The 25,294-nt window shown below is 42.3% G+C and overlaps 2 pseudogenes across 2 annotated transcripts in view; one reads left to right on the top strand and one right to left on the bottom strand.

The window, feature by feature from the left end:
- Nucleotides 1-25,294, bottom strand: part of LOC309799286 (centrosomal protein of 78 kDa-like) — a 659,089-nt pseudogene that overhangs the window by 340,859 nt on the left and 292,936 nt on the right. The gene's annotated exons all lie outside the window — the stretch shown is intronic.
- Nucleotides 5,637-25,294, top strand: part of LOC309799569 (U3 small nucleolar RNA-associated protein 25 homolog) — a 29,783-nt pseudogene continuing 10,125 nt past the window's right edge. Inside the window, exons 1-8 of the transcript XR_014296154.1 lie at nucleotides 5,637-5,872; nucleotides 6,995-7,034; nucleotides 7,739-7,970; nucleotides 10,163-10,333; nucleotides 12,701-12,789; nucleotides 14,498-14,908; nucleotides 16,877-17,096; nucleotides 24,815-25,017. The product of XR_014296154.1 is annotated as a U3 small nucleolar RNA-associated protein 25 homolog (transcript). The remainder of the gene's footprint in view (nucleotides 5,873-6,994; nucleotides 7,035-7,738; nucleotides 7,971-10,162; nucleotides 10,334-12,700; nucleotides 12,790-14,497; nucleotides 14,909-16,876; nucleotides 17,097-24,814; nucleotides 25,018-25,294) is intronic.

The following is a 25,294-nucleotide window of genomic DNA, read 5'->3' as shown; positions in this document are numbered from 1 at the left end:
ACAAAGTGAATTCACTCCAGTCTCAACTGAGAATAATTCTATCAGGAGAGACTTGAAAGACTAGTTTCAAGAAATGTTGAGAAGTGGGAGGAAGCCTTTGGTAAAAACAGGAAAAAGGGCTTCCCTGGTGGCGCAGTGGTTGAGAGTCCACCTGCCGATGCAGGGGACGCGGGTTCGTGCCCCAGTCCGGGAAGATCTCACGTGCCGCGAAGCGGCTGGGCCCGTGAGCCATGGCTGCTGAGCCTGCGCGTCCGGAGCCTGTGCTCAGCAACGGCAGAGGCCACAACAGTGAGAGGCCCGCGTACCGAAAAAAAAAAACAAAAAAAACATGAAAAAGTCTCCAAAGTCTTTTGGAGGTGGGCAGCATCAGTAGCGAATCGGCTGCTCCAGGAAGGCGTCAGAAAGGAAGATTTAATGTCCTTGTCACCCGTACAGACATCACCGTGATTTCGCTGAAGTCCAAATCGATTCACATAACCCCCTTGCTTGAAATCCTTTAAGCGTTCCTCACCTTACATGGGATTGGGCCTCAATGCCTCAGCAAGGCATGCAAGGCCTTTAGTGGGCTGAATCCTCACCTGTCCGTCTCTCCAACCTCTCTACTCCCAGCCACCCACCTCAGCAACAGGGTCCACAGACAGTTCTCCAAACACATCTTTCCACCTTGCTCATGCTATTCCCTCTCCCTGGAACCTTCTTTCCCAGGAAACCCTGACTCAGTGCATCCTCTGTGCAACTCCCCATGACCTTTCCTCTCTCCTCCACAGCAAGAGGAGCTTCTTTATCTTCTGGGTTCCTAAAACCCTTTGTAGACACCCTTCTAATCTAGCCCATGACAACATAATTATTTGTTAATTGCTTTGTCTCCCCCAACTAGACTATGAGGTCTTTCAAGGGGAAAGCCTGAGGTCTGAGCTTTTTAAATCATTAATGCCTAACATTATGACAGGAACACGGTAACTGTTTAGAAAATGTTTGATAAATGAATGAAGGTTTGCCTGCTAAGCCTCTGCCAGAAAAATGTGAAAAACAGAATGTAGTTACACTAACATTCCACTAGAGAGAGGGAGGTAAAACTTTATCCCCTCTAGTGTAGCATTTTAGCCTTGTTCTCAGTCAGATGAATATAATCTGATAAAATATTTCAGTTTTAGGCTAGGCCTAATATAAAACAACCTCTGATAAGCTTGAGGAAACATAATTATTACAGGTCACTCTATGCCAGGCTCTAGGTTTGACAATGGATAGTTCTTCTGGGTACAGATGAATAGAAAGGGTAGGCACTATATATAATAGTGTTTTACATTTTCAAGTTATGTAGAGTGCATTGAAACGCACTACAAAGCTTTTCTCTTTTCAGACATAATCTCGTTATCTAAAACATGCTCCACCTAGAAAGCTCATTGCTCCTTACACAATAAACGCTGTGGAATCCGATGACTACCCAGCTCTCTAATTTCCTGTTGCCCTATATCCCTCATACCCTGTCTTGAACACACACACATGCTGTTCATGAAGTCAGCTGAAACAACTCATACCGCCTAAAATCTAGAATCTAGATTAATCTCAAGTTCAATACCGATGTTCAATGAACATGACAGGCTGACAAATGCTCAAAGGCAGCAGATGACCCTCCCCCCCCGGCCCCCAACCCCCAGCAGCCCCAAAACCCTGACTGAGCTGCTTCCTTAGCACCCAGCATCTATCAGTTTAGCATTTATCACAGTGTATCGTAATAGTCTGCATACTTATCCATACCTGGATGAGGCTGAGAGCTCCTTGAAGAGGCTGGAATGGATCTTATTCTTTCCCCCAGCCTCAGCTACTAGCACAGCACCTGGCACATGGTGTTTCGTACATTTTTTTAAATGAATAAACAAGCTCATTTCATTATACAGGTAGCGAGAGACTGATTTCTGCCAGCACTCTCAGGAAGAGGCTGGATGGCTTTGGGGTGTATACAGACGTGTATGCATACATGTGGTGGAGGAGACTGTCTGATTTGAGGCATCTAGGAGGAGACAGATGTGTGGGTGCACACACACCTTCCCCAGAATCTTCCCAAATCGGTAGCTGAGGTGTCGGAGCTTTCATAATTAGAGAGTCACACCTTTGGATTATTTATGGCTCCCTGTCAACATATCTTGAACACATGTGCCCTTGTTACCACTTATATTATCACATAAATTTCAAAACTCAAACTTCCCCAGCATCTGATCGATCTGTATCCTCAAATTGTGCTCCTTCCCCACCTTCCCATTCCTGCTCTGTTGAGAATCTCAGATAGACTCCTGTTTACTTTCTGTGGTTTGTATTAGGACATAGTTTGTCTTTTCAAATACATCACTATATGTCAAATAAGCTCTTCCCAATCATGTACACCATAATATTTGCAAGGGATTAAAACACATCAATTTGTATAATTCCATGAATTCATAATGATACTAAAAATTAAAAAAAAACTTGATTGGTCAACATTAGAAGATCCAGTGAATTGACTCCTTGTGTTGAAAATTAGTAAATGAAGGGAGAGAATCAAGCATTTCTTCTGCTTTTCCTATACAAACAGTACCACTGGGTAAGCAAAATTTAGGAGAAGGAAAAGCTTGCTTTCATAGAAATAGTCCAGCAAGTAAGTGAAGAAGAAATGATAGAATTAGAATATCACCTCATGATAGAATTAGAATGTGACCTCTAATGAATTAACGAATTTAGACATTGACTACCAATGACTGGTAACATCACAAAATGAAAGGCAACCAGACGGTGTACGCCTCCTGATGGAAGTATAAAATATCAGCTATAATGAAATCTGATCAAAGTTCTAAATCCCACAATGTATTCGCGAGAAACACAGAGAACAGCAGAACATGTTCAACTAACAGTGTAAAAAAAAAAAAAAAAGACGACATTTATGAGACAATCAGAAATCTGAATACTGACTGGTTATATGATGATATTAAATAATTGTTATCATCTTTTTTTAGGTGAAATAGTGCCATTGTAGCTATGTTAAAGAAAAACCCTTATCTTTTAGATATTTATAAATAAATATTTACAGATAAAATAATACAATGTCTGGGATTTGCTTCAAAAATAATACAGGGGCGGGAGTTAGGGGTAGTGGGTGGGCATATAAATGAAACAAGATGGCCTTGCATTGAAGCCCAGGGTTGGGAACATGGGAGTGTATTATACTGTTTTGTCTACTTTTGTATATACTTGAAATTGTCCAAAGAAAAAGTTTTTAATAAAGAAAAACGAACACTTTTCTGAATATTCTGACCATCTTGTCTTAAGGGACAGCCACCCCCCTCCCACCCCTTGAGATCGTTATGCTAGGGAGTCTCCCCTAATTGAAAATACCCAAGTAACATTAATTCATCAGCCTCTCTTTACAAACTAGTATAAAAGATTATTTCCTGGATTGTTTTTACCCCTGAAAATACTGAGTCCCTGAGGGCAAAGGGCAAAGAAAACCCTGCAGGAGGGAAAAGGAAGGGCTGAGCGTGAGAAGAAGAAAGGGAAGAACAAATTTTTCCTTTATTACGATTTTCCCAGGGCCTTCACTAGTTGGCACATGCATCTTCTTTGTGTGGGTTTTACCAAGAGAACTTTCACTGGAGGCATGAAAAATACGTTTAAATTCCGAACTCTCAGGTTAAAATTTCACAAAGCGTCCCCTTTTATGTTGTCAAAGGCTAATATAAATATTTTCAGAAGCGGGCTCAGTGAGCCAATGATGAGACCACTTGGGTGGAGCAAGGGCACAGTTGTGACTGAACCTGGGAACAGTCTAGACCTGTCCATAGGACTACAATGCCATGGAAAGCAGGAGAGAGTAAAGAGTCACATCAAGTGCTCAAGAGTATAGCTTTTTATAGCAGAACTCTGGAAGAACACCAAGAAACTGGTTGCCTCTGGGGGGGTGAAGCTGGGGCACTTGGAATAGGGTGGGAGGAGACAAAACATTGTATGACTTTATTGTCATAGCCAGGTTATACTGTGGTTAGTGACTTAGTATGTATGATGACATTTGCAAACAGCCTTTTGTTTAGGTAAGTGACTGTACTTTTTATGTTGAAATGAGACAGAAGACAGATGTGTGTTTGTTTCTGGGTTCCTTGGCTGGGCCGTCTGCTGGCACTACCTGCTGTTTGCATATTTTCTTGATCCTCCCTCCCCTTGCCTCCCTACCCCACCCTAAGCTCCCAGCATCTAATTAGGAGTAGATGGTCCCCAGAAGGAGAAAACTAGGATTTGAATAGTTGTAGTGCGACTTGTATAGGTGTGACATGGTATTGGACAAAGGTCCAATTCTCTCACAGACGCTCGTCTAATAGCAGAGGCAGTGAACACTCTTTGATGGCTCCTATTTTACCTTAAATATTCAGGTGAATTCTGTGGTTTATGATTGACATTGTAAGTTACTATTAGAAACAAAGTGTCTCTATGTTTATCCTGTGGTTTTTGTTTTGTTTTGTTTTTTCGGTACCCGGGCCTCTCACTGTTGTGGCCTCTCCCGTTGCGGAGCCCAGGCTCCGGACGCGCAGGCTCAGCAGCCATGGCTCACGGGCTTAGCCGCTCCGCGGCATGTGGGATCTTCCCAGACCTGGGGCACGAACCCGTGTCCCCTGCATCGGCAGGCGGACTCTCAACCACTGCGCCACCAGGGAAGCCCTATCCTGTGGTTTTTAAGTATCCCTGCACACTCTGCCTGTCTCTAGAGTATTAAGTCCAGCTGTGCTGTTTTTACCTCTTTGTTTATTGAGATTATTATTTACTTGCATTAAAATGTACCAATTTCAAAGGTACAGTTTGATTAATTTTGGTAATTGTATACAAGGTGTAACCACCACCACGACCCAGATATAGAAAAGTTACTTACCCTTTAAAAGTTTTCCATCCCAGTTTGCCCCAATTCAGTTTTGAGACACTTGATTGAGTTTTACTGCTTTCTCTAACATCGACTCTCCGGGTGATTTAGGAAAGTCACTTTACCTCTCTGGATGTGTTTTTGCTTTTATAACATGAAAAATGCCAGAACAGATGTGTTACCAAGGGCCCTTGCAATCCTTTCAGAAAATGAGGGGGTAGGGTAAGGGCGGGAATCTCAGCCTTGCATCCTCATTCTTCACATAGCACACGCATGTGGCAGATCCTAGTGGGAAAAGCCTGTGGTCGCATCAGAGAGAATTAGGTTTCCATCTCCTCTCTTGCTAGTGTGTATGTAACCTTTTGTAAGCATCAGCTTTCTCATCTCCAATATCAGGCTCATTAACAAGGCCTATTTGTTTACTGTTGTTGTGAGGATGAACTGAGATGCACCGGCAGCCTTAAATGTTAGTTGGTATTTGTATTATGGCATAATATAAAGGCACTGCATTCAACCATCTCAGTTACTACACGTTTATGCAGGCTGATTCTCACAGCCAAAACAGACGCACAAAGTACACCCACCCATTTACCCACCTGGGGAAGCCCGAAGCCTCCCTGCCTGCCTGCCTGCCTTACGGGGCTCAGAGAAAGCTGCGCAGGCGTGCACGTGCTTCCAAAGAGCCTCGCTAGGGGGCGGAATGGGAAACAGGAAGTTCTAACGCCTGTCATACAAGCGCGACGTAAAGCGGGTCTGCTTTATGGCACCCTGCTTCCGCCGTAAAGCGCCGTTGGCAATCCCGCGTGAGTGGGTTGACGAGACTACTTCCGGGTGAAAAACGCGATTCTTGGAGGTTGGCTGACTTGCCGTCTTCCTCATGGGCAAACGCGGGAGCCGGAGCCGGAGCCGGAGCCAGAGCCAGCTGCTCAGCTCCCTAACTAAAAAGCAGAAGCATCATCTAAGGGATTTCGGCGAGGAGCATCCCTTCTATGACACGTATGGAGAGGCAAGGCTGGGACCGGCGCTGCCGGCGTCCTTTCCCGGTGGGAGCCCGCGTGTCCCCGCGTTTGGTCCGCCGGTGCCCCGGGGGTAGTGACAGGGCAGCTCCCGCCGCGTCTCACGCTGCCCCGGCGCCGGCCTAGCTCGCCCGGGGGTCCTGGCGGCTTCCCGCCTGAGATGGGGTTCTTCACCGGTCTTCCTACTCTTTGTTGAGCCTGTAGTTTTATGCTAGACGGCACGCCTCCTGTGTGGCGACTGGGCCGAGATTTTATAAGCTTGTTTTCGTTTGATATGTTTTTAAAGAATTGCTTGGGGGCTTCCCTGGTGGCGCAGTGGTTAAGAATCCGCCTGCCAACGGAGGGGACAGGGGTTCGAGCCCCGGTCCGGGAAGATCCCACATGCCGCGGTGCAAGTAAGCCCGTGCGCCACAACTATTGAGCCTGCACTCTAGAGCCCGCGAACCACAACAGCTGAGCCAGGGTGGTGCAACTACTGATGCCCGCGAGCCTAGAGCCCCTGCTCCGTAACAAGAGAAGCCACCGCTCGCCGCAACTAGAGAAAGCCCGGGCGCAGCAACGAAGACCCATAGCAGGCAAAAATAAATAAATTAAATAAGTTAAAAAAAATAAAAAAAGAATTGCTTGGGACCCTCGACATCACCTATCTATTCAACGACCACGAGGAAACTAATGTTTGGGTAGTTGTGGGTTCCTCTATAAGTGTCCAGACGCTCAGTGATGATCTTAGTGCTCATCCCACCCCCTTTGGGTTGCTTTATCAACAGTTAGAGGGATAGTCTACTTAAGAAATTTGCTAGAAAAGGTGAACCCCGAGGGCTTTTATTTGCCAAAATTTCCCATCTTTTGGATGAGAGCCTGTTACTGTGTGACTGTAGTATTTCTCATGTGGTCTTGTTAGACCTTTTCATTCGTCTATTATTATCTATTTGGCATATCCTTACAAAACCTGTCCAAATGCATATGGAGTTTTTACTTGACAATAGATATAATGTATTTATAACGGTATAGTCTGCCATGTTCATTTAAAGTTGTATCATTAGGCTTTTCCTGATTGCTACATACTAGTAGTTAAAGTTTAACATTGCCTGTTTCTTCTCAGGGTTTCCAGAAAGGAAGCAAAACCACAGACTTGTCAACTGGTAATGCTTTATACCTTCTTTATGATAGTAGATTCTGGACTGTTACTTTAAAGATTATATATGGTAATAATGTTTGGCTACATTTCCATTCTTTCTGATTTTAGATGTAAGCTATATTTTAGTAATATTGCTTAGTTTTAAGTGCAGACGTCTGTTAAGATGCCCTTGTGATAACTAATATAGTATAGAGTATGAAACTGTCCTGAGAGATTAGCCTGTTAGAACCTGTTAAGGAGGCTTACCAGAGGGCTCTTGGTGAATCCTAAGAGGGAATGTCATGTTTGCTTAACATAAAATAGAGTGCAAAACCATCAAAGGTCTTATTTCATTACCACAGACTCAGAAATAAAGCACACTTTTTTGTTGTAAGTTTTCCTGTTGCTCCTTTAAAGGTGCCAAGTGTCTGACACATAGGTTAGATCGCCTTATAACCTAAAGCTCCATGTGTTTAGTTTGCTGTCTTCCCATGTGGAACATTAGCAGTTCAAAGAAGAGGAAGAGCTTCTAGAATCATAGCTAGATTAGCTGTTTTAAACAAATTTGGTGCTAGGTTTGGTTGAATAGATAGGATTGCATATTTGCAGAAAAGCTAGTTTTTATTTAGAAAAGTCTGAACTTGGTTCCACTGTGGGCCTGATGATAGTCGTGGGGTAGCAACAAGAACAATATAATTTTTGTTTTTAAAATCCCCATTTTCCTTTTAGTCAGAGAGTTTAGATACTTCAAGTTCTGAAAGTGGAGCATAGAGTGAACCAGAACAAGTTTCTGGTTACAGCAGACTACTTGCCACGTTAAAGGATGTTTCCAAGGAAGATGAGGAGGAGGAAGAGGAAGAAGACCGTGTTATAGATGAGACAGAAATGAATCTTGAAGACGGCGATAGTGACATCATTGTGGAGGAAGAGATGGCAGTAGAGTCTACTGACATACAGAAGAGTAAGTGTCTTTGATGTGGGTTTATCATCTTTGCAGGGACCACAGACAGATTGCCCCAGGGGCAGGGTGCCTTGTACCATAGAGCTGGGTGAAAGCACATGGATTCAAAGCAGAGATTCTTAACATTGTTGGGCTCTGTGAATCTGATGAAAACACAGGACCCTCTGGCCATAAAAATGCAGAAATGACATTTTTGCTTATGATTTCCAGGATTTCATCAACCCTACTCCAAATTCCCCTGATTGAGAGGAAAGGGAACATAATTCTGTTTTTGTAATGGTCTCAATTTATGAAAGAGATGATTGTTCCTGCCTTAGAGGAACCAAGTTTAATGGAAGATAGACATCAAATATACAAAAGTTTTCAAGCATCAAATCTGAATGGAACCGATAAATATAAGGTGTTAAAGAGATGCAAAGTGGCCACATGCTGCCAGGGTACATGAGGGGAGGCTTCAGAGAAGAGCTGGGACTGAAAGCTTAAAGGAACTCTGTCTCACTCAGACAGACTTATTTTTTTTTCAATTATTATTAATTTATTTACTTTTGGCTGCATTGTGTCTTTGTTGCAGTGCGCCGGCTTCTCACTGTGGTGGCTTCTCTTGTTTTGGAGCGTGGGCTCTAGGCACGTGGGCTTCAGTAGTTGTGGCACACGGGCTCAGTAGTTGTGGCTCACGGGCTCTAGAGCACAGGCTCTGTAGTTGTGGCGCACAGGCTTAGTTGCTCTGCGGCATGTGGGATCTTCCCAGACTAGGGCTTGAAACCACGTCCCCTGCGTTAGCAGGTGAATTCTTAAGCACTGTGCCACCAGGGAAGTCCCCATAGGTGACTTTTTAATTTAACTTTAAAATCAACTTTATTGAAGTATGAATTACATTCAACAAGGTGTACTCATTTTAATTTGATGAGTTTTGACAGATGTGTCTGTCTATATTGTCATCACCAAAGTCAAGATACAGAACACTTCCAATACCTGCAAAAAGTTCCTTCTTGTCCTTTTACAGTCAGTTTCCCAGGCCTGGCATCAGGCAACCACTGACATGCTTTCTTTCACTATGTATTAGTGTTTCCTATTGTAGAAATTCATATGAATGGAAGCACACAATAAGTACCCTTTTGCATGTGGCTTCTTTGGCTCCTCATGTTGTTGTGACTCATCCGTGTAGTTCATATTAGTAATTCATTTCTTTTTATTACTGGAATAGTAGTCCATTGTCTGAATATATCTGGGTAACTTTTTATATTCTGTTATCTTAATGCCTATTTGCCTTACTGTATTTTTTTCTATACTTTAAGGTGTCACACACCATTCTTAGTATTTTCATTCATCACTTGTACTCGGATAAAAAAATCGTTGCCTCAGACTTAGGGACTTTTTAAATTTTGTTGGTTTTCCAGTTTTCTTTCATGTTTTAGGTTTTTAAAAATGAAAAGTTCGGTTTTTTAAATTATAAAAGTAATATATGGGCCTCCCTGGTGGCGCAGTGGTTGAGAGTCCGCCTGCCGATGCAGGGGATACGGGTTCGTGCCCCGGTCCGGGAGGATCCCATATGCCGCGGAGCGGCTGGGCCCGTGAGCCATGGCCGCTGAGCCTGTGCATCCGGAGCCTGTGCTCCGCAATGGGAGAGGCCACAACAGTGAGAGGCCCACATACCACAAAAAAAAAAAAAAAAAAAAAAAGTAATATATATTTACTTTAAAAATTTAAGAGGGTAATATAGTTAATGTGTATCTCCTCCACCCTGGGATGAACACCTTGAACATTTTATAGAACCTTCCAGACTACTTTTTTATGGATATATGAGTGAATATATGTTTGTGTTTATGTGCATAATGGCCTCATACATTTCTGTAAGTTACTTTTTTCTTTAATGATATAACGTGTGTAACTGTGGGTTCACATTAGCTTAATCACATAGTATTCCATTGTAAATAATATGTGGTAATTTAATTAGTACCCCTTCGATAGAAATAAAATCATTTTTTCTAGTTATTTGTTATATCAACGCTGATTTGAACATCTTTACATGTACTAGGTCAGCAGTCAAGCTCAGTTTTGAAACTTATGTCTTCTACCTGAATTTGCTTAAAAGTAAATGATAGCCTAAGGAATTAGATTTCATTTGTCAACAGAAGTGTAATTATATTTATGAGTAGTAAATAATTTCACAAAATGTTTTATCAAAACTGCACATGCGGCCTTACCTGCTGACCCTAAGGGAAAAGATGGGCACGGGCCACCTGGCACAGCAGAGGAATCCCCAGAGGAGTTTACAGATGCAAAACATGAGTCACTCTTCAGCCTAGAAACCAACTTTCTCGAAGAGGAAAGAGGAGGCAACTGTTCTCTGAAAGCATCACAAGGTCAGAGCACAGCTCATGTTGTTTGAATTCAGCTGGTGCTTAGTATGGGTGGTTGTGGTCTAATACCTGTTAAATCTCTTGTTATTGGAATGAGCAGTAATAGAAACAGATAGTTTAGCAGCTAGATGTAGAGCTGGAAAGAAATGCTTCTCCAAGATCTTTTGTGTTTTTCAGGGTTAGGCAGTGTTGCGAGTGGGCGCGGCTGTTCATGAGGACAAACAGTTGAACAATGATAGCAGGGAAGGCCAGTTCCTCAAAGCTCACGATCCACAGCTGGGGTCAGGGGAACACTTCTGATTTTTTTCCCCAAGCAGGGAAGGGAGAGAAAGAGGAGAAAAGTACTTTGCATTTTTCTCTCTATCCTTCACTTGCTCTTCCTTACTGAAGCAGTAATTTTACAGATTTGTGAGACCCGGCAGTGGCTAATCTGATTGGTCCTTATTACCAGGAAGCACCTCAGAAGCCAGAAAGCTCCACCCTGTCTCCCCAGTCTCTCTCTTTATTTTTGGCTGCATTGGGTCTTTGTGGCAGTGCGTGGGCTTCTCACGGTGGTGGCTTCTCTTGTTGTGGAGCGCAGGCTCTAGGCACGCGGGCTTCAGCAGTTGTGACACGCAGGCTCAGCAGTTGTGACACACGGGCTCAGTAGTTGTGGCTTGCTGGCTCTAGAGCTCAGGCTCTGTAGTTGTGGCGCATGGGCTTAGTTGCTCCGCAGCATTGGCAGGCGGATTCTTTTTTTTTTTTTTTTTTTGCGGTACGTGGGCCTCCCACTGTTGTGGCCTCTTCCGTTGCGGAGCACAGGCTCTGGACACGCAGGCTCAGTGGCCATGGCTCACAGGCCCAGCCGCTCCGCGGCATGTGGGATCTTCCCGGACCGGGGCACGAACCCATGTCCCCTGCATCGGCAGGCGGACTCTCAACCACTGCGCCACCAGGGAAGCCCGGCAGGCGGATTCTTAACCACTGTGCCACTGGGGAAGTCCCCATAGGCGACTTTTTAATTTAACTTTAAAATCAACTTTATTGAGGTATGAATTACATTCAACAAGGTGTACCCATTTTAAGTATATAATTCGGTAAGTTTTGACAAATGTGTATATCTATATTGTCATCGCCAAAGTCAAGATACAGAACACTGGGCCATGCCTCTGTCCCCACGACTGTTACTTAGACAAGCCTGTGGTAGGCTGAGGCAGGGCTCTGCTGTCTCTCAGGTCCTGTGTCTTAGCCTGTGCCTGGGTGGGCAAGTCAGGTGGGTCTCATTCTGTGTCCTGACTGCCTTTTTTGGTCCCAGTGCCATTCTTCAACCAGCGGTGCCATTGAAGTTGAAATTTTAATCCTCATTTGGTTCTGTTAGCTATTCTAGACAAGAGGAAGAAGTAGCAGGTAGAATTTGGGCAAAAACCGCATTCTGAACTCAAAAAAAGTAAAAAAAAAAAACAAACCCTGGAGGAAACATTAGGAGGCTTGACTATCCTAAAGTTTCTCTGGTTGTTTGGTCTATATTGATATATTATCACCTAGAATTCTTACTTCCTGTTGTTCACCTTTATCTTAGGTCTTAATATAAGGTGCACTGCATTTGAAGTTTTACTACCTGGGTCTTTGAATGGGTCATTTAACTTTGCTTCTTACATGAGTGGGGCTGGAAGAGAAGGTTGCGTGGCCAGTGCAGAGCACTGACCCTGCCATTTTGATAATTTGTTCACCTCAGTTGAGTGTTGAGCATTTATATTTGTCTTCCAGTGCAGGTTAAATCAGACATGGAACCTGCCCTCAGGGATCCTGCAGTCTAGTTAGGTGAGGTAGGACATGCACATATATGTGTTGGTGTGGATAACTGAGGGCAGGGTGGGGCACTTGAGAGAAAGTGATGACTGTCTATAGGGGACCAGAGATGGCTTCTTTGGAGCCAGAACTGTGCCTGACACAGTAGGCTCTTGGGAAATAGTTATTTATTGTGAGTCAGGGGGTAACATTCAACGGATACTATTTGGATATATAGAAATGCGGTGAACAAGAGGATAGAATTTTCAGTTAAAGGAAGGAAAGCCACAGTGGCAGAAGAATTTGAGAGCCATGTAATTCAAAAATTACATTAGAGAGGTAGGTTAGAGGTGTATGTTGAATTTCAGTCCAAGAAGTTTCTTCAAAGGTTTTTGAGGTGGGGAATAATGTGATTAAAGAAATGCTTTAGGGAGATGAACCTGTCAGAAACTTTTAAGCTCTGGACTGGGATAAATGATGGGGAAAGTTGATGGGGAAAAAGATGAGTCAACATCATGAAAACAGGATGTCATTCACAGGGGAAGACTAGAAAATCCCTGTCATTTGTCCTAAGTGTTCTAATATTCTTTATTTCTGAAATAGATCCATTTGCACAACATGTAAACAAAGAACTGAAAGAAAAAGAAATCCAGGCTGTTGCCACAAATCCCAAAACTACCCACCAGCTAAAAGTAAGCATTGTTCCATCATCACAGTTACAAATGGAGAAAAGCAGTGGTCTTGGGTCTTAGTGGTCTCCCTGAATGTATGATACACACCCGTGGCAGATGGCTTGATAGGGAGCAAGATAGAGGAAGACTGGAAGAGCCCAGTAAGGCACAGGCATAGCTAGAAAAGGCACTGGGAAGCTGGAAGGTGGGGACCAATAAGATAAGAATGCTTTGGAGACAGGTACACCAGGGTTTAGACCAACGTCTGCAAGGGGCTATCTCATGACCTAAGGCAAGTTAATCTACCTTTTTAATCTTCACTGTTCTCATCTGTTAGAGGGGGACAGTAATGCCTGCATCAAAATAAAGTAATTTAGTTTACTGGAAGACATGTACGAAGTGTTCAGTCAAACAGTAGCTACTGCTGTTCATTTGTTTGAAATATCTGAGATAAGTTCACACCTAAATTATTCAGTATGGAGCAGTTTTTGCTTCTTTTTTCGGTGATTTTTTTTTTCACCACTGATGCTATTCATAAGAATTGGTCATCCTTGTTTCATTGAAATTTTTATTGAGATAATAATTATAGATGCAGTTGTAAGAAATAATACAAAGGTATCCCATGTGCCCTTTGCCCGGTTTCCCCCAATGGTAGCATCTTACAAAACTGTAGTACAATATCACAAGTAGGAAATTTCCACTGATACAACCTACCTGTCTTATTCAGATTTCCTCACTTTTGCTCCTGCTCCTTTGTGTTATTTAGTTCTATACTGTTTTATCACGTGTAGGTTGCCCTGGCCACCACCACAGTCAACATACAGAGCATTTCCAGCACCATAAAGATCCCTCCTCTTCCCTGGTGCCATTTTATAACCACACCCACCTCCCTTCCCCCATTCCTAACCCTTGGTAACCACTAATCTGTTCTCCATTTCTATAATTTTGTTATTTCAAAAGCGTTATATAAATAAAATCATACAGGTTGGCTTTTTTTCACACAGCATAATTCCTTGGAGATTCATCCCAGTTGTTGGCATATATCAATAGTTAATTCTTTTTTATTGCAGAGGTCATCCTTTCTTTATTGCTAAGATCAGCAGTTTTGTTACAGTGCAAAAATTCCCAAACTGGTATTCCACAAAATAACTATTCTTTTCGATTCTAATATATGTCTCCAAAAAAAAAAAAAAAAATCCAAAACAACAACAAAAACCTTGTTCCATGTCCAAGTAAATTTGGAAAACTCTGGGTCAAACGAAGTGGAACGGAGTCCTTGTTACAGGACTCAGCAGGACCTTTAGTGTCCAATCTGCATGTGACTCTCCCTGAGGGGGATTAGGTTTTGTGGTGGTTACCAAAGTTATTTGACCGTTGGGCCCCCTTTTCTTTTGTCTAGAGTAAATTTTTACTTCCTACAGTGTGGTCCACAGGACAGTTTGTGACCCACTGATCTAGTGAAGAGCTCACAAGGTTTCTAAAGTCAGAAACCTTGGGCTCTAACCCTTAGCTCTGTTCTCCTCTGTTTGTCTGAATCCTATAAGCTCTGAACCTCAGCATTTCCTAAACTGCAAGAAGAGCATTATAGTGTTTAGCTTGTAAGGTTGTTGTGAGGATAAAGTGAGAGGATCTGTAAGTTGTGAAAGGCCTTGGTAAATTATAAAGCACTATATGAATGTAAGGTACTATAATTCATTTCTAACTTAGTTCTTGATCATTTCTCCCACAGTGGCCCATCCTGGGCCAGCTTGTCTTTTCATCCAGGTTTCAACAGTTGGAAACCTTTAAACCCCCAAAGGACATTGACTTAAAGTCACTTCATCTCCAGAAGCCTCTGGAATCCACCTGGATCAAGACCAACAGCCAGTTCCTCTCTGGTCCCCCAAATTCAAGTAGCCCCTTCACACCCCTCCAGAAAGAGCTCTTCTTAATTATGAATTCTTACCGGGACCTGTTCTACCCAGAAAGGACTGCCCTGAAGAAAGGGGAAGAGATCCGCCACGTGTACTGCCTGCATGTGATAATTCACGTTCTCAAAGCCAATGCCCAGGTGCTTGCCAACAACAGCAGATGCTGAAGCCAGAAACTTGGGTTGGGTGATGATGATGACTTCAGGGACCAAGGGCTAACGAGGCCCAAGGTGAGTGGCAGCAGCAGAACTTTGCCCTCAAGGAGGCTGTAAGGCTCTAACATATGGGTCCTGGCACTTAGCAGGTTCTCAGATGGTTTAATGACTGGAATAATGAATGAGTCCAAGAATGAGCATATTAGATGGGCCAGGTAATGTCACGGCAGTGCTGCAGACAGCTCAGTGGACTGTCTAACAGCAGATCTAACTGGAAACTGGAGTAGGAGGTACCTCCATGATAATTCTCTCCTTAAAGCTAAACCCTGATCCTACATAAGTAACACTCCACTATAAATCTCTTCTTTGTGATTGTCAGAGCTGGATGGGACCTTAAGGAGCCTTTTATTCAATCCCTACATATTACCCCTGTGGACAGAGACCCAGTTTCGTAGAGGACCTTGCTAAAGAGAACCAGGGAAAAAGTAGCAGAGACAGGACTAGAACCAAGGATTCTCTTCACTGAGCCACATAAATATGTAAACCTTGGAAAACAAAATCCCTGTTTTTGCATTGTATCATTATTACTGCTTAAAGTGATGATTACATTTATGTGGCTCATAAGCCTAAGCTCCAGTGGATTGGGAGCTTACATCGTTTAATTCTGTCTACATTTTTCATGATGTGCTGGAGCTAGATACTGTGCCACCCATACCCCCTTACCCCTTAGCCTCTGTGTCTATATTGAAGAAGCCTCATCTTAGATTCTTCTTATTGGGCTTAATAGGATTTTAGGATTTTGATACTGATATGGCTCTTAGAGATTTCTTAGTCCAACCCTCTTGTTTGATAGTTGGGGAAACCAAAGCCTAGACACTTACTTAGTGTGACAGCCGGGACAGTAACTTGGCCCTCTTCAAAACTGATCCATCATCCCTGCACTGTACCAAACTGAATCACTACACCCCTCTGGCTGTGCTGGTTGCCTTTCTGAGAAACTATCTCAGAATCTTGAACATCAGGATAATAAGATTATCTGTTTCCATTTAGAATTGCAAAATAGAATATGAGGTAGATTACCCATGAATCACATTCAGAATTTGGTGAATTGCCTGATCTGACTGGGGTTATATCCATTGATTGTATTGTTTACACAAGGGTAGTTAGAAGGTAATCATTTGTTAAGCATCTTCTGTTTTTTTTCCTCAACAGTTAAAATTAAGCACTTTTGGAAATGTTTGGAAAACTGAATCCTATATTTCCCATTGAAATATCATCTTATTTCAGAAATCCTTTATCATCATTTCTGAAAAATGTACTAGGAAATGTACTAGAAAAGTAATGATGCTTTAGTCCTTTCCTTACTAACTTTATTCTCTACTTAATACATCTAATTCATTTGTTCAGCATATTCCTTGGGTCTTACGGATCAAAATACTGAACTAAGTTCTGTAGGAGACAGAAATGAGTAACATTTCTTGTCCTCAAAGAGCTTTGTGTGTTTATGCCCTTGGGTTTTTGCTAATGGACACCTCTGTTAACGGCATTGACTTACCTCAAAAAGTATTTCTGGGCTTCCCTGGTGGCGCAGTGGTTGAGAGTCCGCCTGCTGATGCAGGGGACACGGGTTCGTGCCCCGGTCCAGGAAGATCCCACATGCCGCGGAGCGGCTGGGACCGTGAGCCATGGCCGCTGAGCCTGCGCGTCCGGAGCCTGTGCTCCGCAACGGGAGAGGCCACAACAGTGAGAGGCCCGCGTACCGCAAAAAAAAAAAATAATAATAAAATTTCTACATTCTGCTTAAGAATCGCGCCCCCCACCCCAAGGAGCCATGAGATTGAAGTCCATAGGACATGGTGCTGTGGGTCGGAAAGATGCTCAGCCTTCAGTACTGAGCCAGGTCCTGTGTAAAGGGGGTGACACGGATGTGGTCCTTGGCCAGGGGCTGTGGAACGGAGGGCTCCTTAGGTCCCCAGCAGGCTCACCTCGAGCTGTCCTTCCTTCCCCTTGCCCCTCCAAGGCTGCCCATCACTCCCTCCACAGGTGCTGATAGTGGTGCCATTCCGGGAAGCTGCTTTGCGGGTGGCACAGCTCTTCATCAGTCTTCTTGAGGGCGACAGCAAGAAGAAAATAATTGTAAGCAACAAAAAGAGGTTTAATGGAGAGTATGGCTCAGATCCCAAGGAGAGACCACCCAACCTGAAGAGGCCTGAGGATTATGAAGCTGTATTTGTCGGCAACATCGATGACCACTTCAGGACTGGTAATTCCTCCTTGTCAAAACTGAGACCCTGAGGGACCTGAGGTGTGAGGTGCACATAGCTGGAAGCTAGAAGCCTGGAATTAGGCTTTCTTTCAGAGGGCCACTGTCTCAGCCTCCTAGCAGAGCCAGGACGCATTTGAGACCACTCGTCTGCCAGGGGAGAGTCTTGTCTTGGCTAATGGGGTACATACTTGGCTAATGGGATGGAGTGTCTGTGAAGACACGTATGAAAGGCACCTGCATGTTTATAACAAATGTCTCAGCATGCCTATAGCTGGTAGCTCACAGTCAATGCTACAGGGCTTCTTGGGGGAGTTGGAGGTGATGGGGCTGGGTGGGTCAGTCTGGGGAAGATGAATAAACTAGAGCATCTGTACGTAATGGACTTCCCTCCTGCCTGCCATGTGGAGTGCCCACACCTGAATTATCTCCACTCTGGACTTACTGACTCCCACCCAGCTTTGCACATTTTTGCTTGTTTGTCATTCAGCTCCCATGTACTTGGTTGCTTGTTCATTGAAAAAGTTCCTGGAAAATATTTATTAGTCACATATGCCCATTTACCACTTATTAAGCATCTACTATGTGCCAGGCACTGTTAAGCTGGAGATATGGAATTAAAAGTTACTGTTAAGCAAGTCCAGCCTTAAGACAAATCAGACAGTATGGGATGAGATGTGTTACGGTTAGAGGATAGTGGGTGTTCTAGTTAAAGTATTTAAAGCAAATATCCTTACTCAAAATGGGCTCAGGACTGTTAGGGAAGGCCTTCTGTTGGAGGTACCATCCATACTAAGTTGAAACCTGAGTCAGATTTAGCCAGGTACAAAGTGGAGCAATGAGAGTGGAAGAAAAAGTTTCAGACAGGAAACGGCAAGTGTGGAGGCATCAGGGTGAGTAAACCGGCATGACTTAAGATTCAGAGGCTTTAGGATGGCTGGAGTGTGCGTGCAAGGGGATTAGAGCTTATGGTTAGTTTTAAACATATGCAGGTGGCCAACAAGGAGCTGATAAATCAGTCTCTTGTTTAATTGATATATAATTGACATATTAGTTTCAGGTGTACAACATAGTGATTCAATGTCTATATACCTTACAAACGTATCACAACAATAAGTAAAGTTACCGTTTGTCACCATACAAAGTTAATGCAATATTATTGACTATATTCCCCATGGCATACATTGGATCCCTGTGACCTGTTCACTTTATAACTGGAAGTTTTATACCTCCTGATCTCCCCCATCCATTTTGCCCACCCTCCAACCCCGCCCTCCCTGCTGGCAACCACCAGTCTGTTCTCTGTATCTATCCATCTGTTTTTTTGTTTTTTAGATTCCACATATAAGTGAAATCACATACTATTGATATTTGTCTTTGTCTGACTTATTTCACTTACTGTGACACCCTCAAGGTCTATCCTTGTTGTCGCAGATGGCAAGATTTCATTCATTTATGGCTGAGTAATATTCCATTGTGTGTGTGTGTGTGTGTGTGTGTGTGTGTGTACACACCACATCTTTATCCATTCATCATTTGTGGACACTTAGGCTGCTTCCATATTCCATATTTTGGCTATTATAAATGTTGCATTGAACGTAGGAGTGCATATATCTTTTTGAATTAGTGGGTTTTTTTCTTTGGATAAACACCCAGAAGTTGAATTGCTCAATTGTATGGTGATTCTATTTTTAATTTTTGAAGAACATCCATACTGTTTTCCATAGTGGCTGCACCAATTTACATTTCCACTAACAATGCACAAGGGTTCCCTTTTCTCCACATCTTTGCCAGCATTTGTTATTTCTTGTCTTTTGGATAAGACCTATTCTGACAGGTTTGAGGTGATATCTCATTGTGGTTTTTTTTCTCTCTGTGCTTTGGTTAATAGCAACTTATTATACATGGTGGCTGTAAGAATTTATAACTCCAAAATCACAGCCTATCATTTTATATTATTTCATTTTGATCACAGCACTTACTAGCCACCTGATACATTCTTCTTCTTTTTTTTTAATTGGAGTAGGTATAGTTGATTTACAATGTTGTGCTCATTTCTGCTGTACGGCAGTGACTCAGTTATACACATATATACATTCTTTTTTATATTCTTTTGCATTATGGCATATCCCAGGAGATTGGATATAGTTCCCTGTGCTATACAGTAGGACCTTGTTGTTTACCCATTCTAAAGGTAATAGTTTGCATCAACTAACCCCAGACTCTCAGTCCATCCCTTTCCCCACCCCTGACCTTGGCAACCACAGGTCTGTGAGTCTGTTTCTGTTTTGTAGATAGGTTCATTTGTGCCATATTTTAGATTTCATATATACGTGATATCATATGGTATTTGTCTTTCTCTTTCTGACAGACTCCTCTTAGTATGATAATCTGTAGTTGCATCCATGTTGCTGCCAAATGGCATTATTTTGTTCATTTTTATGACTGAGTAGTATTCCATTGTGTATATGTATCACTCTTTATCCATTCATCTGTCAATGGACATTTAGGTTGTTTCCATGTCTTGGCTATTGTGAATAGTGCTGCTATGAACATAGGGGTGCATGTATCTTTTTGAATTATAGTTTTGTCCAGATATATGCCCAGGAGTGGGATTGCTGGATCATATGGTAATTATATTTTTAGTTTTCCAAGGAAACTCCATACTGTTTTCCATAGTGACTGCACCAACTTACATTCCCACCAACAGTGTAGGAGGGTTCCCTTCTCTCCACACCGTCTCCAGCATTTGTTATTTGTAGACTTTTTAATGATGGCCATTCTGACCAGTGTGAGATGGTACCTCATTGTAGTTTTGATTTCTCATTGTGATTTTGATTTGCATTTTCCTGATGATGAGTGATGTTGAGCATCTCTACATTTGACTGTTGGCTATCAGTACGACTTCTTTGGAAAAATGTCTATTCAGGTCCTCTGCTTTTTTTTTCTTTTTTTGCTGTACGCGGGCCTCTCACTGTTGTGGCCTCTCCCGTTGCGGAGCACAGGCTCCGGACGCGCAGGCTCAGTGGCCATGGCTCATGGGCCCAGCCACTCCACGGCATGTGGGATCCCCCCGGACCGGGGCACGACCCCGTGTCTCCTGCATCGGCAGGTGGATTCTCAACCACTGCGCCACCAGGGAAGCCCCCTCTGCTATTTTTTAATTGGATTGTTTGGGGGGGTTTTTTTGCGGTTTTTTTTTTTTGCAGTACGCGGGCCTCTCACTGTTTTGGCCTCTCCCATTGCGGAGCGCAGGCTCCGGACGCACAGGCTCAGCGGCCATGGCTCACGGGCCTAGCCGCTCCGCGGCACGTGGGATCTTTCCGGACCAGGGCACGAACCCATATCCCCTGCATCGGCAGGCGGACTCTCAACCACTGCGCCACCAGGGAAGCCCTGTTTGGGGTTTTTTGATAATGAGTTACATGAGTTCTTTATATATTTTGGATCTTAACCCCTTACTAGATTTGCAAATATCCTCTCCCATTCAGTAGATTGCCTTTTTCTTCATTGATGGTTTCCATTGCTGTGCACAAGCTTTTTAGTTTGATGTAGTCCCACTTGTTTATTTTTGGTTTCATTGCCCTTGCCTGTGGAGTCAGATCCAAAAAAATATTGCTAAGACTGTTGTCAGGGAAGTTACTGCCTATGTTTTCTTCTGGGAGTTCTGTGGTTTTCATGTCTTATGTTCAAGTCTTTAATCCATTTTGAGTTGATTTTTGTAGATGGTGTAAGCTGGTCATCCACTTTCATTCTTTTGCATGTAGCTGTCTAGTTTTCCCATCACCATTTGTTGATGAGACTGTCTTTTCTGCATTGTATATTCTTGTCTCTTTTGTCATAGATTAATTGACCATATAAATATGGATTTATTTCTGGGCTCTCTGTTCTGTTGATCTGTGTCTGTTTTTGTGCTATTACCGTACAATTTTGATTACTGTAGACTTGTAGTGTAGTTTAAAATCAGGGAGTGTTATACCTTCAGCTTTGTTCTTCTTTCTCATAATCAGTTTGGCTATTCAGGATCCTTTGCAACTCTGTACGAATTTTAGGATTATTCTAGTTTTATGAAAAATGTCATGGGTATTTTGATAAGGATTGCATTAAATCTGTAGATTTCTTTGGGTAGTCTGGACTTTTTTTTGAATTTTATTTCTTTATACAGCAGGTTCTTATTAGTTATCCATTTAATACATATTAGTATATACATGTTAGTCCCAATCTTCCAATTCATCACACCCCCACCCCCACCCCCACTTTCCCCTCTTGGTGTCCAGTATGGACATTTTAACAGTACTAAGTCTTCCAGTCTATGAGCATGGTGTATTTTTTCATGTTTCTGTCATCTTTAATTTCTTTCATCAATACCTTGTAGTTTTCCAAGTACAAGTTTTTTACCTTCTTGGTTAGATTTTTTCTAGGTATTTTATTGTTTTTGATGCTATTGTAAATGGATTGTTTTCTTAATTTCTCTTTCTAATAGTTCATTATTAATGTATATAAATACAACAGATTTTTGTTAATTTTGTATCCTGCAACATTAGTAAATTTATTTATTAGTTCTGACAGTTTTTTGGTGGAGTCTTTAGGGTTTTCTCCATAAAGTATCATGTCATCTGCAAATAGTCAGTTTTACTTCCTCCTTTCCAATTTGGGTATCTTTTATTTCTTTTTCTTGCCTAGTTGCTGTGGCTAGGATTTCTAATACTATGTTGAATAAAAGTGGCAGAAGTGTGCATCCTTGTCTTGTTCCTGATTTTAGAGGAAATGCTTTCAGCTTTTCACCACTGAATATGATGTTAGCTGTGGGTTTATCGTATATGCCTTTGTTATGTTGAGATACATTCCCTCTATACCCACTTTGTCAACCCATCCTTGCATCCCTGGAATAAATTCTACTTGATTATAGTGTATGGTCCTTTTAATGTATTGCTGGATTCAGTTTGCTAATAATTTGTCAAGGATTTTTGCATCTGTGTTTATCAGGCATAGTAGCCTGTACATTTCTTTTTTTGTGGTGTTTCAGTATCAGGGTTATGCTGGCCTCATAAAATGAGTTTGGAAGTGTTTCCGCCTCTTCAGTTTTTTTAAATATGTTTGAGAAGGATAGGTATTAAATCTTCTTTAAATATTTTGTAGAATTTACCATGAAGCTCTCTGGTCCTGGTCTTTTGTTTTTGGGGAGTTTTTTGATTACTGATTCAATCACATTACTAGTAATTGATCTATTCACATTTTCTGTTTCTTCATGATTCAGTTTTAGAAGATTGTGTGTTTCTAGGAATTTATGTATTTCTTCTAGGTTATCTGACTTGTTGGTGTATAATTGTTCGTAGTAGTCTCTTATGATACTTTGTATTTCTGTAGGGTCAGTTATAACTTCTCTTTCATTTCTGATTTTATTTGGGCCCCTTCTCTTTTTTTCTTATTGAGTCTGACTAAAGGTTTGTTAATTTTGTTTATCTTTTCACAGAACCAGCTCTTAGTTTCATTGATCTTTTTTTTTGTCTCCATTTCATTTATTCAGTATTTCTCATCTGACTTCTATTATTTCCTTCCTTCTTTGTTGGAAGTTTTTTCCTTTCAGCATATTTGAACATATCATGCCATCCCCTTCTGGACCACAAAGTTTCTGATGAAAAATCAGCTGATATTCTTTTTTTTTTATTAGTTTCTGCTTTATAACAAAGTGAATCAGTCATACATATACATCTGTTCCCACATCCCTTCCCTCATGCATCTCCCTCCCTCCCACTCTCCCCATCCCACCCCAGCTGATATTCTTATGGGGATTCCCTTGTCTGTAATTAGTTGTTTTTCTCTTGCTGCTTAAGATTCCCTCTTTACCTTTGACTTTTAACATATTAATTATAATGTGTCTTGGTATGAATCTCCTTGGGTTCATTTTGTTTGGGACTCTTGGTTCTTGCCGGACCTGAATGTCTGTTTCCTTCACCAGGTTAGGGACATTTTTAGCCATTATTTCTTCAGATAATTCTTCTGCCCCTTTCTTTCTCTGTCCTCCTTCTGGGACCCCTATAATGTGGATGTTAGTGCCCCTTTCTCTCTCTTCTTCTGCGACCCCTTAACACCGATGATAGTACACTTGATGTTGTCCCACAGTTCCCTTAAACTGTCCTCATATTTTAAAAATATTTTTTCTCTTTGCTGCTCTGTTGGGGTGATTTCTACTACCTTGTCTGCCAGGTCACTGATCTGTTCTTTTCTACCATCTAGTCTGCTGTTGATTCCCTCTAGTGTATTTTTCAGTTCAATTATTATAATCTTCAGCTGTGTGAGTTCTGTTTAGAACTTTCTTATATTTTGTCTCTTTCTTGAGTTTCTGTGTTTGTTCATTCATCTCCCAAGTTTGGTGAGCATCTTTAGGACTATGACTTTGAATTCTTTATCAGATAAATCACTTACATCTGTTTCATTAAATATTTTTTCTGGGGTTTTATCTTGTTCCTTCATTTGGAACATGTTCCTCTGCTTCCTCATTTTGCTTGACTCTCCGTGTTTGTTTCTGTGTATTATGCAAAACAGTTATTGCCCCGTCTTGAAGGAGTGGCCCTGTGTGGGAGATGAACTGTATTTTTAACTTTTTCCTAGTTCTTGGTCGTCTTATAAACTCTCTCTCTCTGTTTGTTTCACTCCCATGGAGTCTAGAAATGCAGTCCCACCCCCATCTGCCTGAGCCTGGTGCTCAAGGAGTGTCCCCTGTGTGGGCTACGTGCGATTGTTGCCTCGGGTCGTGTCCTGCGAGTGGCATGAGATGGGGTAGTTGTGGCTGCTCGTTGTCCATGTTTGTCAGTGCTGCACACAAGCAGTGCAGGGCCGTGGGGTAGGGGGTACTCACCCACCACCACTGTTAGCAACTTAGAGTGAGAGTGCAAAAAAGTGGCACCCACCAGTGCCATCAAGGTAGAGGGAATTTGTAAAAATGGCATCTGCTAGCATTCTGTCCCCAGAGAGAGTCCCAGCCAACTTCTGCCCCTCTGGTAGATGCTTTAAGATTAGCAAGTGAATCTCCTTCACATATGATCTGGGCTCTTTACAGACTGCTACTTGTTGCTTAGGAAAGAGATGTGGGCAGGAAATATAAATTTTTGTGATGATAATGTTAAAGCCATAATTAGTGAATATATTTATCCAAAGCTTTATGTAGAGTGAAAGAGAACTTGTGGGTGAATCCAGGGATTTGTTGAAGAGCTCTTTGAATATGGAAAAATAGATAAGGACCAGGTCAGTAATAGGAGAAGTAAGTGTTAAAGTGATAGAAACCACCAGTAAGGAAAAGAACATTTCAAGGAGGGTGTGCTTATGCATTCATGACAAGAAACACTAAAGTGCCATTGAATTGGTAACTGAGAGCTGTTGGTGACCTTGGCAAGAGTCATTTCAGTGGTGTCCTGAGACTCAGAGGCAGATTGCAGTGCATTAAGGAGTGAGTGGGAGATTTTAAAGTAGAGATAATGTTTTGGAAGGTTTGCCAGTGAAGGAAAAGAAGAGGGTGGGAGCTAGAAGGGACCGTAGATGCAAAGGAGGGATGATGATGATGACGATGATGATTTTAATAATTAAAGCAGTTTGAGCACAATTACATGCAAAGGGGAAGATGTGGAAGGTACAAGGGGAGGCTGCAGTTTGAGAGGGTGGAAGCTAATGGCTTGGTGGTGACTCATGAACTGATGTGTGCTTGGCTGTTTTGTGTATAGGAGTGGCAATACTGCAGAGAAGCATCCGACTTTATGCCCCCTTCTATTCGTCAGACATCCTCATTGCCTCCCCTCTGGGCTTGAGGACCATCATTGGTGGAGAAGGAGAGAAGAAGAGAGATTTTGACTTTCTGTCTTCTATTGAGCTTCTCATCATTGATCAAACTGACATTTACCTGATGCAGAACTGGGAGCATGTCTTGGTAATGCTGGTCATTAACATTTAGAGACAAGAAGCTCAGTGGTTTGAGTCTGAAATGGTTATTAAAGTCCAGATTAAAACTCAGCTTGGAAATGGAAATATTCCACATTTTCCAATTTGAAAATGGGAAATGTTGTCCCCTCTTCTACCCACAAGTTGGTCAGTAAAGTATCCAGAAAGATAAAAATTCTTGTCAACATTTTCAAATCTCCAGAAAAGATTTCTTCCCCTTAAAAGTTGCTTCTAGTAATAGACCAGTTTAGTGTGGTTAGTTGGTT

Source organism: Mesoplodon mirus, assembly GCF_964341445.2.
Source record: "Mesoplodon mirus genome assembly, chromosome: 3".
NCBI classification, from domain to species: Eukaryota; Metazoa; Chordata; class Mammalia; order Artiodactyla; family Ziphiidae; genus Mesoplodon; species Mesoplodon mirus.
Note: the sequence above shows the minus strand (reverse complement) of the source record. Positions and strands in the feature narration are given on the sequence as shown.